The sequence below is a fragment of the Manacus candei genome, unplaced genomic scaffold, assembly GCF_025592945.1.
Source record: "Manacus candei isolate 608988 ecotype Guabito, Panama unplaced genomic scaffold, ASM2559294v1 h1tg000014l, whole genome shotgun sequence".
Lineage (NCBI taxonomy): Eukaryota > Metazoa > Chordata > Aves > Passeriformes > Pipridae > Manacus > Manacus candei.
Window position 1 is genome coordinate 57,961,270 of NW_026138062.1, and position 17,581 is coordinate 57,978,850.

Consider the following 17,581-nt stretch of genomic DNA (forward strand, 5'->3'; position numbering starts at 1 on the left):
TACAGTTCCTAAATTATACTAAAAAATGTTTGGAAGCCACTGAAGGTTAGCCTGTGCAAGGTCTTAAAGCATCAAGGTTTTTTCTATCCTAACAACATGACCTGCAGAAAATGTCTCTGTTCTTTCCATTCCTGTTTTTTTTTTTCCTGTGCTGGACTTCAGTGCTAATGCATCCTGTTTTCAATTGACAGGAAGAAAAAGACTATGTTTGTGTATGTGCTTGTGAGATCCCTGGGAATAAGCTCTAGCTAGGGCTTAAGTCATTTATGTAGCACGCTGTATTGCCCACCTTTGATAAAGGGGTCTTGCCTCACAAGCACGTCTGATGGACTGCAAAGTTTCACAGCTATTTGAATTTTCAATAACTGCTGGAGAGCATGTGGCATTGTGGGACTCACCCTTTGCCACACAGTTGGTTGTTGCCAGCAGAGAGGAAGGAATAGACAACAGGAGACTAACTGCAACTACATTTGCTGAGGTTTGTCTTTATAATCTTCATGCCCCAGGAATAACATCTTGTAACCATAATCAGCTGTGGATCTCTGAGGTCAGCCTTACCTACTGCACTGTGCTGCCTCGCTCATTACAGTGTGCTGAATATTGGCATTTGGTCAACTTCTTTGGTCCACCCCATTTCCAGTGCAGCATTATTATTTGTCAGTTGCTGCCTACCCAGCTTCTGTTTGAATGACCTTTCTAAATGTAAAAAGAATAACACATAAATATCTTCCGCTAAATAAGAACGTGTAGATATTAGATAAAAGAAGTTTCATTACGTAGCTCTAAAGTAGAACACAGCAGCTATCTCATAAGACACCTTGACTTCTGCTAACAATATAGAACAAGAAATAAAGAAAAATAATTGTTGCTGTTTCAAATCATGGAGACATTTCACAGAGAGGAAAACCTAATCATTGATATTTAGGTCCAGTAAGGACATTATGGCAAATAACCACAACTCTTGCAAAAAATCTCAAAATTTATTATTTCTGTAGCTGATACAAGTAAACCCTCACAAGCATCACATATTCTGTTGGACCAACATTTGAAGATTTGGAAGATGAATTTTGTTCCACTAAATAATGAGCATTCTCGTTGATGAATGAATTTGGATTTTTCTTTATTTTATTTTGGTCTTTGAGGCAAGTACAACTTATTTTATTTGTAATCTGCTATATCCTTGAAGTGTCACTAATCTGTGAGGGCTGCTCTAAATGAATTGATGATAGCTTAAATTGTCTGGGCCGCTGCTTTGCTACTTAAATGAGTTGCATAGTAGAATTAAGCTCATTAAGGCTTCCCACTCCAGAGAGGGAGCATGAAAAAGAAGGAGTATGATGAAGGCCTGTTTTTGCATTGCTTACCACCTGAAGCATTATTGCATGACTGACTAAGAACTGGGCCACGATCTCCTCTCTACCTTTCTGCTGAGAATGTCTGAGTTCTGCAGCACTGTTTGTTTCCAAGAATACATGGTTAGCCCTTGCTCTGTGAACACTGCATCACACCCATAATTTATTTTCAGATTCATTAGCACCATCAGAACAGTCACTTGTTCTACCCACACTGTTGTGTGCGAGCCTGTATTCTGTAACATCTTCCTGGCTGTGCAGACACAGTCCCTCTGACAAACAGCTTGTGTTTTACACGAGATAGAACAAAATGAAACTTCCAACCAACATAATATACAGCTTGCACCATGAACTCTTCTGTGCAGGTTTTTCCCTACTTCAGGTCTTAAAATCAGGAACTATTTTATTCATCAGAGACTTCCATCTTATTCTCAGCTAATGTCATGTCCTCACCACCAACTCTGCTTTGCCTTTCACAGCTCTCTGTGTAATGGGCTTGTATTTAATGAGTTGATGAGTTGTTTTCAGAGATCAAATACTCTCTTCAGTACACATGTACCTTTATCTACTAAAGCAAATTCTATTGGCTTTGAGAAAAGAAGGGTTGACAGTGTAGGAAAAAAAGACTGATGAAGGGGAGAGGTGATGTGATTGCTGAGCATTCAGATTTGGGAGGCAAGAAGGGCTAGTATTTTATTCCACCAGTGTTCTGTGTATTTATCACTCAGACAGAATCTCTGTTAGTGGGAATCTAATTCTTCAATCACTGGCCAAAATTAATTAATTTGTAAATATATTTCATATTCTGAGTGACAGCCCTTTCCGAGAGAGGAGATGGCAGAGCAAAGGGGTTCAGGTGTCATGTAACACCACGTTCATCCCAGGAGATTGAGGTGACATTAACTAGTTCCATCTCCTCCACAGATAACCCTTCATAACAGGGAAATACCATGATTAAAGTGAGGAGGGAAACATTGCTTCTAATGTTCTGCTGCTGATTGCTTCACCTTTTGTAAGGGTAGTCCATCTACAGCTGTACTTGTCTAGGCTTGGCTTCTTTTTTTCATGTCAGTGATTTTTCCTCCAGTAGTCCGATCTACCTTCCACTTTGTACTGCTCTACCACTTGGGTTCCTAATGGTGTAGAAGGGATTTTCTCATTTTGACTGGAAAGTAATGCCTTGATGGGCAGTTGGCACATGAATGTGTGCTTCTGAGATGGCAGAGCTTCCACTGAGAGTCCCTGAGAAACATGAGAACTGGGCTTACAGTAATGTCATTAAGTTAGCAAGAAAAAAATTTGCGTCTGGGGCAGAATAATCTCTAGTCAGTGCAGGTCAGGAACTGTCTCTCTGAGTAGGAGCCCATTGGGGAAGGACTGGGGATTTAGGTACTAAACACAAAGCTGAGTATGAGCCAGCAGAGTAAGACAATCATCTTTATGTAGCCCAGTACAAGAAGAGTAGTTAACAGACCAAGGGATACTCTTATTTTCCTCTGTGCAGCCATGCTGAGACTGCATGAGGATGTTACATTCAGTTTAGGCTTCCTAGTTCTACAGAAGCATTGAGAAACCAGGGAGGTCCAGTGGAGGGCAACGAAGATGTTCAGAAACCAAGAAAGCGTGGATGATGAGGAAAAATTGAGGGAATTCTATTCATTTAGTCTGGTGAAAAGGAGGCAGTAGAGAGACCAAATAGTTTGAGTGGCAAAGACAACAGAGCCACGGCCTTCCCAGGAATGGCAAATGATAAAGCAAGGCTATCCCAGTTTTGGCTGGGATGCAGTCAATTTTCTTTGTAGTAGCTGGTACAGTGCTGTGTTTTGGATTTAGTAAGAGAATAATGTTGATAACACACTGATGTTTTAGTTGTTGCTGAGTGCTGCTTACTCAAAATCAGAGATTTTTCTGCTTTCCATGCTCTGGCCAGTGAGCAGATGCATAAGAAACTGGGAGGGGACACACAGGTGACCCAAACTGACCAAAAGGATGTTCCATATCATAGAACATCATGCTCCGTACATAAACTGGGGGGAGTTGGCTGGGAGCAGTCCCTTGCAGCTTGGGAACAGGCTGGGTATTGGGCAGTGGGCAGTGAGCAAATGTGTTGTGCTTCATATGTTTCTCTTGGGGTTAGTTTCTCTCTCTCTCTCTCCCCCTCTTCTTTTCCTTACAGTTTTTATTATTAGTTTTAGTATTACTAGTTTTAGTATTATATTTTATTTTGTTTGAATTATTAAATGGTTCTTATCTTAACCCACGAGGTTTACCTTTTCTTTCTGATTCTCCTCCCCACCACAGGGGAAAAGTGAGCAAGGGGCTGCATGGTACTTAAATACCATCTGGGATTAAACCACAACAAATGCAGAGTGGACACAAGTTGCAAGGTTCAGATGAGATCTTAAGAAAACCTTTATCCCTGGGAGGGAAGTATTCCATAAGAAAAGGTACCCAGATTGTTGTAACATCTCTGTACTCGGAGATTTTAAAAACTGGACAAATCTGCAGCTGACTTGATCTAGTTTTGAGCAGGAGATTAGACTTAATGACCCTCAGGGTTCCCTTCCAATGAACATTTCTGTCATTCTGTCTGTTGAATTTTTGACTTTGAGATAAAGAAAAACAAAATCAAAACCCTTTTAAGCTGAAGTTGACAACATATAAAACGGACATCAAACCAAAGGTCTGCTATTCTGGAAAAATGAACCTTTCAAAGCAGAAGTAGCGGTGTCTCTGTACAGCAGTTGCAGGTTGTCTAGGACTCAGTCCTGGTCCATTCGTGTTGTGAAAATCTGTTTTGACAGAGAGGAAGCTATGCTTCAGCTTCATTTAAATGAGATTTTTAATGAATTAGATACAAAATTGATGTATTATGGGCAGCACCTTTCCTAATGTTGTTTATTTTGCTGTGCAATTTCTGAACAGATGATCTGGAACTACAAAAGAAGCTGACACCACTAAAGTAACGCAACGGTGAAATAGTTGGTAAAACGGGCATTTAAATCATCATAGATAACTTTCTTAGTTACCGTAGCTTTCAGATTAGAGATATTTGTTATTTTTGGAAATAGCAAAACAGATGGTCAGAAGAACTTAACTGGGTTGGCTGGCACTTTGTTCACTTTTTCTTTTGAAAGACTGAGGGGTTAGAAACACACTTGCTAGAAATGAAAGTGCACATTTCAGGTCTTAAGTCTCATGAGCTGCATAAAAAATGAACACAGAAACCAGTATTTCCATATCTTCTTTCTTTCCTCCCTTCTTTCCTTCTTTCTTTTTTTTTTCAAGAAAAATCTAAGAATTGGTTTGGGTCTCTCCAGTTTTATTTTTGTCATTATTTACGGATGTTTTGACATTGCATTAGAGCATTTGTTGTGAGCAATGGCTAAATTCTCTATGCAGAGATGAAATTCGTATTTCTTTTTTCCTTGGCATAATGTAGTGCTTATACTGTGGGTAGTATAAAATTTATGGCACTTTAAATTGTTTACTTCAAGTCTTCTTGCTGCTTGTAAACAAAGGGAACAGGAGGTACTTGCATCTCTTAGCAACTTTAACTAGCTCTAAAATAAAAAAAAGGGTTTTTTTCCAGTTTATTTCACATTTACTTTTTCTCTTCCATTAATAAGTAAAGACATAATTTGTTAAGTTCTTAGTGGGATTGAAGGGTCACCAGATTGCTAATAAAGGAACAAATTAAATATCAATACTAAATTAAAGTGTTGACCAGGCTAGAGAGAACTGGAAAACAGTATCTGTACTCCATTAGTGGCTTGGAAATTGTGGAAAACTGTCAGCAGAAATCCACTGTCTTCCATATATCATCCACTATCTTTGATGTGGCAGGCAAAAGAATTCACCAGTGACAGGTGCTGTCACAGAATATATTTATTCCACAAGTTTTTATTTTCTCTACCAACTATGATGATGGACAATCATGTCTTGTTTCCTGAACAATGGCAATTTCTTAGAGATTCTACAATTGCTGCCCTTGAAGACTGCCTGTTTCGTGATCCAATGTCAAAATCTATCTATATGCCTGTATAAAACACTTATCGCTGTGGTATTTAAGCGTTCTACATGGATTAAAAATGAACAGTGAAGCTGCCTGGAGGATAGTCAGTAAAATCTACTTAAGTTTTGGATTTTGTGATATAACGTGATTTCACTGGGTTGACAGAGGGACACAAAGAAACATCAGACACTTCATAAAAATTTGGGGAAAAAAAGCTGTTCTTATTTTTTAACTCAAAAAGAGATTAAAGTACTGAAAAATTTGAGAACAAATTCTAGTTGTCAATGTGACTTAAACCTTGACATGCAAAAGAATAAAGGGTTTTTACTTGCTTGTATGATGGTGAGAGGTGGGTTTGTAATCAGCCTGTAATGGGCTTTGCTACTAGGATGAAACTTCAGGAGAGAGAAAGTCTCCTGTTCCATTTTCCCCTCATCAGTTTGTCAGTTGAGTATTAACAAATAATTATGGCAGCAGATTAAACAATGGCTTCAGGATGCAGGTTCTTTGGTTTTCAAGACTTCTGTTAAACATACTGCTTCCAAAGGCAAGTTGCTTGACCCTCTCAGATAGTTGCCCAGTGGGACATTCGGCTCAACAAAGTACAAAGCCTGTACTATGGGAAAAGATTCAGCTGATGGCTTGGCTGTGTTCTCATCCCCTCAGAAACCAAAATTTTGCCAAGCTTCTGCAATCAGTTTATAAATTAAGAATTCTTTTGAAAATCTTAGGATAACTGCACTTGTTGGGGATAATTCAGGAGACCCTAGCTATATAGCATGTATAAATGATATGTTTGATGTTATGTACCTCTCACTGTCAAGCTATGAACTCTGTTTTGTTTCCACAGAATTTTTTTTCACTACAAAATTTTTCTGTACCTTCCCTTTGATTACATGGACTCCATACTGAGCTGAGACACACAAGAAGAGACAGGAGAAATTAATGGGCTCAACCAATACTTAAAATATAGGGATACCAATCCTTGTTGAGTCAATAACAGTGAGGAAAAGATAAAACGTCTCATAGCAATAGAGGAAAGCTCACCACTGTTGAGTGAAGCTTTGTCAGGCTATTGGTTGTATCAAAGGGATGGATCTATTGGAGGGAAATTATTAATTGAAGATAAACTTATGAATGTCCCTTTGGAATTGATGCAGGCCCCCCAGGATGGGGGTGGCAAAGGCATGTAGCTCTTGCCCCTCCTTTGAGAAGAGTTTCTTTTCCTTAAAGAGCAGATATAAAGAGGCTCTAGGAGTCACTCAGGAGCTGGAAGAATCAACAGAGTGGCAGATGGCTCCCTACACCTGTGTCTAGGGCCCACATGATTAAAGCAATATGCAAAGAGCAAAAATCTCCACTACTTCACAAGAGTTACTGAGTAATTCCAAGTATCTGTCTATAATTAAGGCATCAGCAAAATTCTGGCTTGTAGTCTTGAGAAAAGGAAGTGTGTATATGCCATGAACCATCTCCTTGGCAGTTTGAAGAAATAGCACCAATTTTTGTTGTGTTTGGCATCTACTGAGAAACTGTATTTTGGGATGATGTTGGAGAAGCTAATAAGGATGCTTGCCATAGCAAGGCAGTATGTAAATTCCTTGGGACAGACAGTAACTGGGGAATTGTACAGACAGATCTGAGGAAGATTCCAGGTGTCAATAATATGTCTACCCTAAGGAACTGAGAGGAATGTACAGTTTGGTGAGCACATGGCTTTGTATGGCTGTCCTGATCAACAACCTGAGATTAGATTCATCTAAAGACACCCAGCAGAGATAGGATACATGTTCTTATAAAGAGTTAGAGAAATAAATGGGAACTAAGACCAAGGTCTTAACAGATCTTGTAGGTAGGTAATGTTAAACATGAAGCTACCAGAGCAGGTACTAGAGCATTAATCTATATAATATGTTCAAAACTGGAGGCCAGTGAGTTATGTGTCATAGCTGCAGCAAAAGCTGAATCTCAGTATATACAAGTTGAGAAAGATGTCCTAGCTTAGCTCATGGTGATGAAAAATTTCTAGGATGCATTTTTTTGAGACCTATTTTAGCTGAACATGACTGCAAGCCATTCATTGCAGTTTCCAGGAAGCACTGGGCAGATGCCTGCCAGGTATAGAAGGATTACTTTTTCTGTTCAACTGCAAATGTGTGATTTACAAACTGAATAGTAGAGGAAGAGGTCTGGTGGCTGCAGTTATACTCTTGAGCATTTGTAAGGAAGATTTAGAGGAAAGCATACAAGCAACCAAGGATGTGTCAATCGTATTAAAAAAAAAAATCCCAACGACATTTCTAATATAAAGAAAATACAGAGGTGTCCTGATTACATAATTAAGGAATAGACCTTTTAGAAAATCAGTGAACTTATTGGCCAGAAGTTTATGTGCTGCTGTCCCTTTTAGGATTAAGGAGAAGTTCTCGATACTGCAAATGATTTTGTTTAAGGGCACCAGGATGACGATCTGAAATGTGTTACTGGGAAAAATTATTAAAATTATACACGGAGGTCATTTAGGGATTGAAAACTCTGGGAGAGGTCAAAGATATTTTTTACTATTCCTCAAATGAGCAGAGATATTGAGGAAACTACCAAAGCATCAGAAATGGAGGTCAGTGCACTACAAGAGACCAGGTTGACAGCACAGGAAAAATTTGTCCTCAATCAAGAGAGGTGTAGATTTGCGGAAAAAAAGTACTTGTTCCCCTTGAAAACTTATGTGAGGATGCTACAGCTAAACAAGTGCTTGCACAGGTCAAATAAATATTTGCTGGAAATAGCATATGTGATAATTTCTGAAAATGGTGAATTATTGTGATTCTGAAATATATTGCTCCCCATTACAAACTAGAGGAAAACATGGTATGTTGATCCAGTGTGATCTTGATCCTCAAAAGCATTCTAACCCTCATTATTTATACAAGATGGATGTGCTCTCAGGGCATTACTAGTAGCAACTTTTTTGTTAGCTTTCCCTGGGGTGGAAATGCTATTAAGATTTTTTTTTTTAATGGAGGAAGTGGACTAAATGTGCATCTATCTAGTGGAAGAAAGACTGTGGAGGTAGAGTGTCCTGAGGGCATAACATAATCAGATTTTGGAGTTCCTGTTAACTTCTAGGTATATAGGCTGGATGAAATCAGCAGTAGAAATACAACTCATGAGCCTGGTGGGCAGTTTTTGCTTGTATATTTACAGAATTAGATTAATAGGTTGGAAATTACATTTCACTTCAAGTTTTTCTCTAACACTACTTATGATGTTGGATCCAGTTCTTGCAGAAGAATACTAATGATCTATATCTGTTTTGACTTTTGTGGTGAAATATCATTTCATTAAGCATGTAAAGGTATAACTAAGGAGTACCAGATACAAGCAAAGAGTTGAAAGCTGTTGGAGAAAATCTTTGTGTCGGGTTTGTTGTGGGTTTTTTAAATATACTTTTCTGCATGTGTAGTTGTTTTTTTTTAAGTGTCCATGAGTGAGACTGGTGCCAGTGAAATGACACTTACAATTTCATCTAGAGTTTTTCACTTTTCAGAAAACAGTCAGGGGAGTGGTAGCCCCTTGTGTAGGAGGGTGTACTGTGCTCTTGCAGCGCTAGCCAGTGTAGGATCGGGGAGTTCAGCTCTCTGCCTAGCGTAAATTCACTCCCAATCTTACCTAGATTAACCATTTTAAACTTTTCTCACTTGTTGACTTACAGTCTCATTTCAGGTCTTATCTCAGACTATGCCTCTGACTCTTTCCTGCCTGTGCCACTTTTACTTTCCCCTTCTATAGTCATTTATTATTTACTACACTTCTGAGGTTGTGTTTTGTTTTTAAACTCTGGAAAGCTGTTCAGAATGTTGTGCATAAAAAAGCAGTACAAGGGTGCTGCACTGTAGCTGTTTCACCTAGGTTATGGATTTTGTCACAGGTTGACTATGTCCCACAAGTTATCAGACATCTCTGCATCAGAGAGCTGGAGGCAAAGTATCAAGTGTAGCACCTGTGAAGGCAAGTTGCAAAAGCCTCTGTAGCTGCAAATAAGCAGTAGAAACATTCTAGAAGTTTAATATTCCATAGTTATTGATGGAACAAGACGGGGTAACATCAATTTAGAGTTTCACTGCTGGGAAGGGGTCAGGTCTTTCAGTTATTAGCTTGGAATTAGCATGGAATATGCTTATTAGATCTTTGTAGAAAACCTACCAATTTTAATTATTTCAGTCTAAAATGTCAGCTCCTGGGATATTCAATATAGTTCCAGTATCTATGTTCTTCTTATACTTTAATTATATGAATTATATGTCGGTAATATGAAATCCCAGGTGGTGGGGAATAGCACATCACAGGAAGACTTCTAACAACATTGTTAATAGAGAACAAATGCTCCCTTGTATGTGTGCTTTCAAAAGCTGTCACTATTAGTGCTTGCAATAGCTTAAATGGGCAGAACAAAAACTATTCACTGCCTCAGAGCCATCTATCTAGCCTAAGTCAGGAATCCACAAGTGATAGAGCAGACAGACAGCTTCACAGACAAGGTAGCACAAGGCACGAGGTAGCAGTCCCATACAGTCAAGTGGTCCACAGGCCTACCTTACTTATGAAACAACTACTGTTTAAAAAAGCAATACAGGGGTGCTGAACATGGTAGGAGTTCTTCATCCTGCCTCAGTGGTCCAGGAGAGAGGGATCATTATTTGTCCTGGGTTTTGTAAGGACTTGGAGAAATCAGTGCTCTGCAATACAAGTGTGAACAAATATTGCATTGGGATTTGCATGAACTGCACCACATGGATGTATTTTCCAGATGGAAAACTTCCACATGGAAGTTTCCAGGCTTGCCTGTCCTTTCTGCTGACTGGATTAGAGATGCTTGTATCAGTGTGCCCATGTGTCCAGGATTTTTTTTGGCACTACACAGAGAAGATACTGCAAGGTGCTGAGTACTCTTTGGAACACAAGGCAACCAGACCATGCATAAGCAGCAAAGAATTTTCCCTTCAGATAGGTTTCTTTCTCTTATCAAAGAGACACAGAGGACTCTTCCTCTATCACTCCTGTGGTCTGCATACAGCTCTTGGCACAGGTACAGCAGGATGGTATAGATTCAGATTCTCGTTCAAATGGAAGTGGTTGCTAGTGATGGATGGTATGGCCAGTTTCTCAGTTAGAAAAATAGCTTGCCAAATATTTTAACAACTGCTGCATTAAACATTTACCACAAAGCAAGTTTGAAGCAAAGATTAGAAGTGTCTAAATGGATACATATGTTTTAATAGAATTTGCCCCACTCCCCACCCCAGCTCCTTCAGAGGTCAACAGGTAACTAACCAAGTAAGCACATGGAAAGGAGCCAATGTCATTTCTTCTGCTTTTGCCATACATGACTTTGGCCTTCTGCCTCTCCCTCATCCCTGAAACACTGTCAACATCTCCACAGCACCTGTATCTATGTTCAGAGATTTTGTGCCTGCTTGCATACTCTCCATTTCCTACAAAGTGCTTCTGGCTTGCAGATGCAAAAAGTGGAGGTTGATTGAAGTCTCTGTAGAGATGTTAAAGGAGCAGGTAGCAGCTGTGGGAGAAATCTCCATTCCAAAGGGTTGAGGAATATGCCTTCTATCTGAATTTTCTCCTAATTTCTATTCTCAGGGGAAAGAGACAAACAGAAAAAAGGACTCAATTGCTTTCTTGGCCACAGACTTTCAGTGTGGCTATAATGCAAGTCTGTTTCTGTGTTTCCTGCCTATATAGGGTGATACTAATGATCTTTCCCTCATAAGGATTTTCTAAAGCAACATATAAATAAGATTTTGGAAAGCAGAAATAATACTGTGATAGGTATGTAAGTTATAAAAGCATCTAGGATTTTGTATGGTAATTGAAGCATATGATAAAATGTCTCACAGAGATACAGTGATGCATGTCACATGTTTTCCTTTTTTTCTTTCAAAGTAGCCTAAATTTACAAACAGCTTGTCTGTATTGATTTTGAGAGAAATTAAAAGGCATTTCATATTCCACTGAAAAATCACTCTCTGCATTTTTTACTCTTGAACTCTTCAAGGTAAAATTAAAAAAAAATATGTTTAAAGAAGAAACTAAAGCTTTAGCAGTGACTGGACATTGTATCTTAAAAATCTTGCTTTTGATGACCCATTCTATTTGCAGAACTTATAGTGTTTTAAAGTTTTAATTTAAATTTTTAAGTTCTGGTCCTAGTTATCGGGAGAGTGTAGAGAATGAGGGGGGAGGGGTTTCTTTTTCTCATTTTTTAACTAGTATTTTAGTCATAATGCATGCATTTTTAAGGGCTATGTGGACTCCAGTGATCAGTACTATATTGTATGGAGTTGCAGTGGCTATTTTCCGTATCATTGAAAATTACAGGTGGTTGTGAATGTTCCATGGGAATGATTTTCTGGGAAAAGATTTTTCAGAAAATTGAATCCTTCTTTTGGGAAATCAAAATATGAAAGACTTCATTTTATTGTCAGTTCAACCTAAATCATAAAACTTAATTTTGTAGAAGTGAGCCAAATGTTCTATTTTGACTCAGTTCAATACATGTTTAATTTCAACTTTTCAGTTTGCTGGGGGACCAAAATAAATGTTGAAATGTCAATATTTCTCACTGGATGGGAGTATTACCCAGCTGTAGTCAAAGTGTAGTTGAAAAATTCTTCTTTGCGTACTAAAGAAAACATGCTAATTCTGAGGCTATTTTCAGTATATGCTGCTTTTCCTGGGTGATGAAGGAAGCAAGTCAAACTTACAGTTATCTCCTTAGTCAGTTGTACACTAAAAGGGGGACTTAAACCAGTGACATTTAAAGCATAGCATCTTTAAGCAGCACCTTAAAGCTCAAGCCTGTACTGTGTGATTTAAAATCTGTTTTTCACAGCCAAAACTACATCAGAATCAGTTTCTAAATTTTGCCCAGGCATTACTGGCAGGGTAGAGTGGTCCATGCTAAGCTGGTCCAAGTGGCCTTCTATGCCAGACATTTCCCCATTTCTGCTACCAGAGGCTCAACCCTGTAGGTGGTGGTATTTGGAAATGCCTGTGCACTCAGCATAACGTGTAATTGCTCGTCGTTCTAAGCAGGAGGGAAGGCCAGTGGCCGTCAGCATCAGAACTGGAACAAAACTCAGTTGGACAGTGTGAGCAGGACTTTAGATTGGGGAGACAGAAGAGGCTATAAAACTGAACTGGTTCACAAGCCAACTTGAAAATTAGCGCACCCTACTCAATGCTGTTGTTGTCCTCTTTCCCAGGAGCAGTGCTACCTGTGCTTCTGCCTGATTTTCCTCATTTTTTTCCCTGCCTGCTCGTGGTGTACAATCTACGGTCTTAACCCCAAATGTGGGGCCAGACCATGTGTTTTTGCAAACACAAAAGTGAGTCTTTTACATGTGTCACCAATAATTTCAAGAGCTTAAATGGCATCTTGTTTAACATAGCTTCTAAGGGTTGTTTATGATAATTCTAAGTCAGCTTCCTTATATTTCTCTTTGGGGAGTGTGTGCGACTGGTGTTTCTGAGCCCTTCTGCTGCTCTCTCTTGCCTGCCAAGCCACAGAGCTTGTCAACATTTGGTGAAGAGAGTGAAGAAACAGCTTTCCCCTGTGCTGCTCCCCCAGCCATTACTGACTCATTAAAAGCATTTGCTTCTTATTAATGCAACGTGGGTAGTGTCTGAACAGTAGGTGTAATGGGAGCTAGGAAAACGGAGGCTCACATGTTTGAATAGAGAGTAACCTGCAGGAGGGAAAATACCCTCTGCCTTTAACGTTCTCTTGAATCTTGCAAGTCAAGGTGTTATTAAACAAATGTATCTACTTCAAAAGGATGTCAAAAACGACAGACTCTTTCTTTGTGATTGTCCTAAAAGTAGATGTTTGATCAAGATCATATACGTTGTCAGGGGAGATCCAACATTAACCCTCTGCTCCTTCTCCCGCCCCCAAAAGCAAAGGTCCCTTTAATCAGCTGCTCGAGTGCTGTACCAATTACCTCCCTACAGGGTGACCTTTTTATCTCGTAATGGCATTTTGGAATCCAGTCCCCCTAACCACATTGGGAGTGTATGCATGTCACATTTCCAATTCTCTCTCTCTTTTTCTCCCCGCTGTTGTTGGCACTCAATACAGACTAATATATTCATGACCTAATTAGAGTAATTTTTGCATAATAACGACCTCCCTGGGGGAAACTTTTTTTGGGTGATTTTTGCATGTGTGTGTGAGTGCACGCTCACACTGTTCAGACACATTAACTGGAACAAGTGTTTCTTAATTTTTAAGTGTTTCTCTGGTTATTAAAACTATTTTTATGTCATTTAAAATGGAAACGATGAAACAGGAGACCCCAGAGAAGGCAGAGATCGTTTAAATTTTCTGCTCTGGATTTCCTCTGTTACTGTGAAGCTTGTGTCCTCTCTTCTGAATGGCCAAGACAGCATCATGCTGCCTTGCCATTATTATATCTCAATGCTTTCAAGGCTTCATCTCTTCCTTGCCAACTTCATCCTTCTCTTCTGTCACTCATCTTCTTTCCCTCAAGTCCTCATTTGACCTTCAGTTTTCAGCTGAATCCTTCATTTGCTGCAGTGGTCACTTACTTGACCTTATCTTCACTCAAGGGCTGTGCTCTCTCCCTTTGACATCTCAGTCCAAGTCTATGTGATCCGCTGTAGTTGATGTCCATCTTTGCAGACTGTCTCAGCCTGTCATGACCCTTGCTGCTTTGCTATCCAACTTATCCACTACTTGATGACTCCTACATTCCTTTCTGACCTTTCAGTTTTCCCTCACTTTTCAGTTTCCACTTTCTTCTTCTCTTCAGCTTGTACTGATCATGTTTCCTGGAATCCAGCTTTCACTCCCAGTCCTCTTTTCTCAAGCTCCAGTGCTTCCTTCTCTTCCAGTCCTTGCTGTTTCTTGGCTATTTTCTGTTTTCAGTTTTCTAAAGAATGTGAGTGCAACCCTTTCTGGCAGAGAACATGGGCCTCATTCCTCAGTATTTCATTGGTATAAGTAAAGGAAGTCTATTGACCTTGACAGTGTTAGTGGAGATTTGCACCAGCAGGACACGTTTATTTTCATAAACATATTAATCGTATTTTCTCTAAACTGCTGTTTAAAGAGCATTAAGTGATAGCGTTCAGAGCACTTACTTGCTCTAAAATGGCACTACAGGATAGGTTTGCTGAAATTTTTATTTTATTTGTTTTCTGTTTTCCTATGTGTTTATTTTAGTTGCAGTAAATTGTTCACTGGGGGTTTATGTCAATAAGGAAGACAAGCTTTCCATAGTCAAGTGTTTTCTAGTGTAGAAAAAACTCCTTATGCCTTGCTGCACTCCTTCTTCCAGTCCTAGGCTCTCCATACTCAACACTGCTGGCTTTGTCTTCTGCTGCTTCCTATGATTCCAGGTTTATCCTTTGTACACACACATCCAGAAACCTTGCAAAGGCCTCCTATTATTTACTTGAGCATATCACTGTTTAAAAACTAGGATGACCTTTGCCTGGATCGGCAGATCCATCTCCTTCCTCTGTTATAGTCCTTTTTCCCATGCCTAACTCTGCCAACTTACATCATGCCTGGTTGACAGCATTCCCAGTCATTTCCAGTGTTGGTACATATGCCAACAGAGGATGGAGAATTAAATTATCATACTCCAAAAAAAAAACAACAACCTGCTACCAAAATCTTGCTTTTTCAAAAAAAGGCTGCATGAATGTATATGTCCATATTAGAAAGTCTCTTGAAATGTTCTTCAGTGCTGCCCACTGTAACACAAGTGGGTTTTTTGGGGATAGATGCAAGTTACATTATGCAGAACTGGGACATTCATAAGCTTGCTTCACATCCTGGCATCCCTGTGTTTTGGTGTTGGTTCTTGTATTGCTCTCTCACGTGCTTAGGCCTCAGCATGTACAAGGGAACATGCACATGATAAATGGGAACCACTGCAAATGTAGGATGCAGCTGAAGAATTGCCATCATCTCTTTAAAGCCATAATTCAAACACATCTTAGATTTCATCGTCTTCACATGCAGATTCAGGCTTGGCACATGGGTTGTGTATTAATACCTACAGGTTGTGGGCTAATGGGCTTAGCAGTGAGTAAGCAGGTACAGGTGTCAGGGCTCTGCAAGCTGCCTGATTAGTGTACAAAACTGAAGGTGCTGCAGGAACAGCTGGGCTTAGGTGTAGGGATAGAAGACAAAAAAAGGAGGTGTGGATAGATTTGAGGTAATTCTGAATATTTTCACAGCACTTCTGCCCAATGTTCCATCTGTACTTGTGTGCTGCACGTGGAAGGGATGGCATATGCCTTTCAGTTCTCTGAAGGAAGGGTGATTTTGAGGATTGTGATAAGCACTGCACATGGGGTAATAATTCATAACCAGAACAGAAAAGGCTGTAAGTGTCCTTTGGAACAGTGTGCCAAATACCCTTTGGTAACCTTTTCAGTCTTTCTTCTGCTGTTCTTTGTCTAGTTTCCTTCAGTCAGGCAAAACTCATCTGTTATTTACCCTTTTCCTTCGTGTACAACAGTGATCTAAGAAAGAGCATCTCCTAAACTTAAATAGAGAAGCAGAGAGGACCATGTGTTTAAATGGGAAGTGGCTAGAGAAATGGAAAACACATATTTTGATTCTTTACTATATCAAACCTGTATTCCTAACTTGTCAGGAGTTACATAGAGCCTGAAACTTTTATTCCCAGATTCTCCTATTCTTCAGAGATTCAGGTAAAAACGCCAAAATGGGTAGGCTTTGAGTTTGAACTCTGAACACTGATTCTTGTATTTAGATTTTTCAAAGCTGACTTTCTTAGGAGGTTACTGCTATATGCTGCTTCTGTCACCCACTCCTTTAGAAATCAATCTGGTGGTACTTCTTATGAGCTTGACCAGGAAATCAAGAAATCCTGTGTCATCATGACAGCAGCAAACACAGGCATACAGGATGTCTTTGAACTGGAAGCAAGATCAGGTTTTTGTGGTGGCATTTATGAAGAACTTTGATTAAATATAATCATCATCCCTTTCTCTTAGCCTTGTTATGTCCCTAAGCAGGGAATAATGTGGGGGCTTCTAATCTAAGTTTCTGATGGATGCTTGATTGCAAGATATTACTTTCAGTCTCCTCACGTTAGTTGTTGTTGCAGCATCCCAATTCTGTTGCTCTTATGTACTCTGCATTTACTGGAGTGACGGCGTTTCTTCATTAATTCTTCTTATTACCCTGTCCTATAAAGATGGCTCTGGTGACAAAGTTGAGCATGTATAACTTTATCATTTAAAGAACTAAAGTGATTCAGGATACACAAACAAAGTTTTCTAAAGAATTTGCTTCTGAAGTGCAAGGCTTGACATTTAAAGAACAATGAGAAATCCAAGTCATCATCTACTGCTTCCTTGACACCAGGTGCATCTTCTAGCTGTACCCAAATGGAATAAATCTGGAATAGAAAAGGGAGTGACACTCAAGAGTACTTGAGAATCTGGAACTCTCAAAGACAAGAAAAGAGAGTAACAAACAATACAAAGCCAAACAAACAAACAAACAAAAAAGGCAGAAGAAACTGTATTAGGATGAATAAGAGAAAAAGTTAAATTCAGCATCCACTGACAACTTTTTAAGACTGCTCACAGTATGGTTCACAGCATGAAAATATTCCCTTGCTAATTCCATACTTCCTAAAAATCTTGAGACAAGTAAAGATCCAAAGGCAGAGAAAGCTTGCTTCCCTTTTTCATAAGATTTCCACAGATATTTAATTAATTCTTGTATCATCTGTTCTGCTCTGACTATATCATTTTAGGTTCAACTGTTTCATCCTCTCGAGGATTTCTAAAGGAACAAAACCTCAGCCTGGAACAACTGGGTTTTATTCCTTTGTCTCATGTCACCTCTTTTCTTGATTAACTGCAGCAAGTATCTAGGGGAGAAAGGAGTCTGTGGCTGCTGGGTAATCTGGTTCAGGAGGTTTCTTTAACAGCTGGATCAATAACAGCTTCTTCCAGATGCCTATTTCCTTGATTGATCTGGTTGACTTTTTCCCTTTTCATCATCTTTTTTTCTCTAGGCACTTCATTTTAATTCATCTACGAATGACACTCCCCCTCTCCAGATGCCACTGTATATTTAACTGCTGCCTGGCCGTTCTGGGGACTTGGTGCATCCCTGGCCCCAGGA

At 39.4% G+C, this 17,581-nt stretch overlaps 1 protein-coding gene across 1 annotated transcript in view; it reads left to right on the plus strand.

Annotated features, from left to right (window-relative positions):
* Window positions 1-17,581, plus strand: part of LSAMP (limbic system associated membrane protein) — a 758,996-nt gene that overhangs the window by 194,974 nt on the left and 546,441 nt on the right. The gene's annotated exons all lie outside the window — the stretch shown is intronic.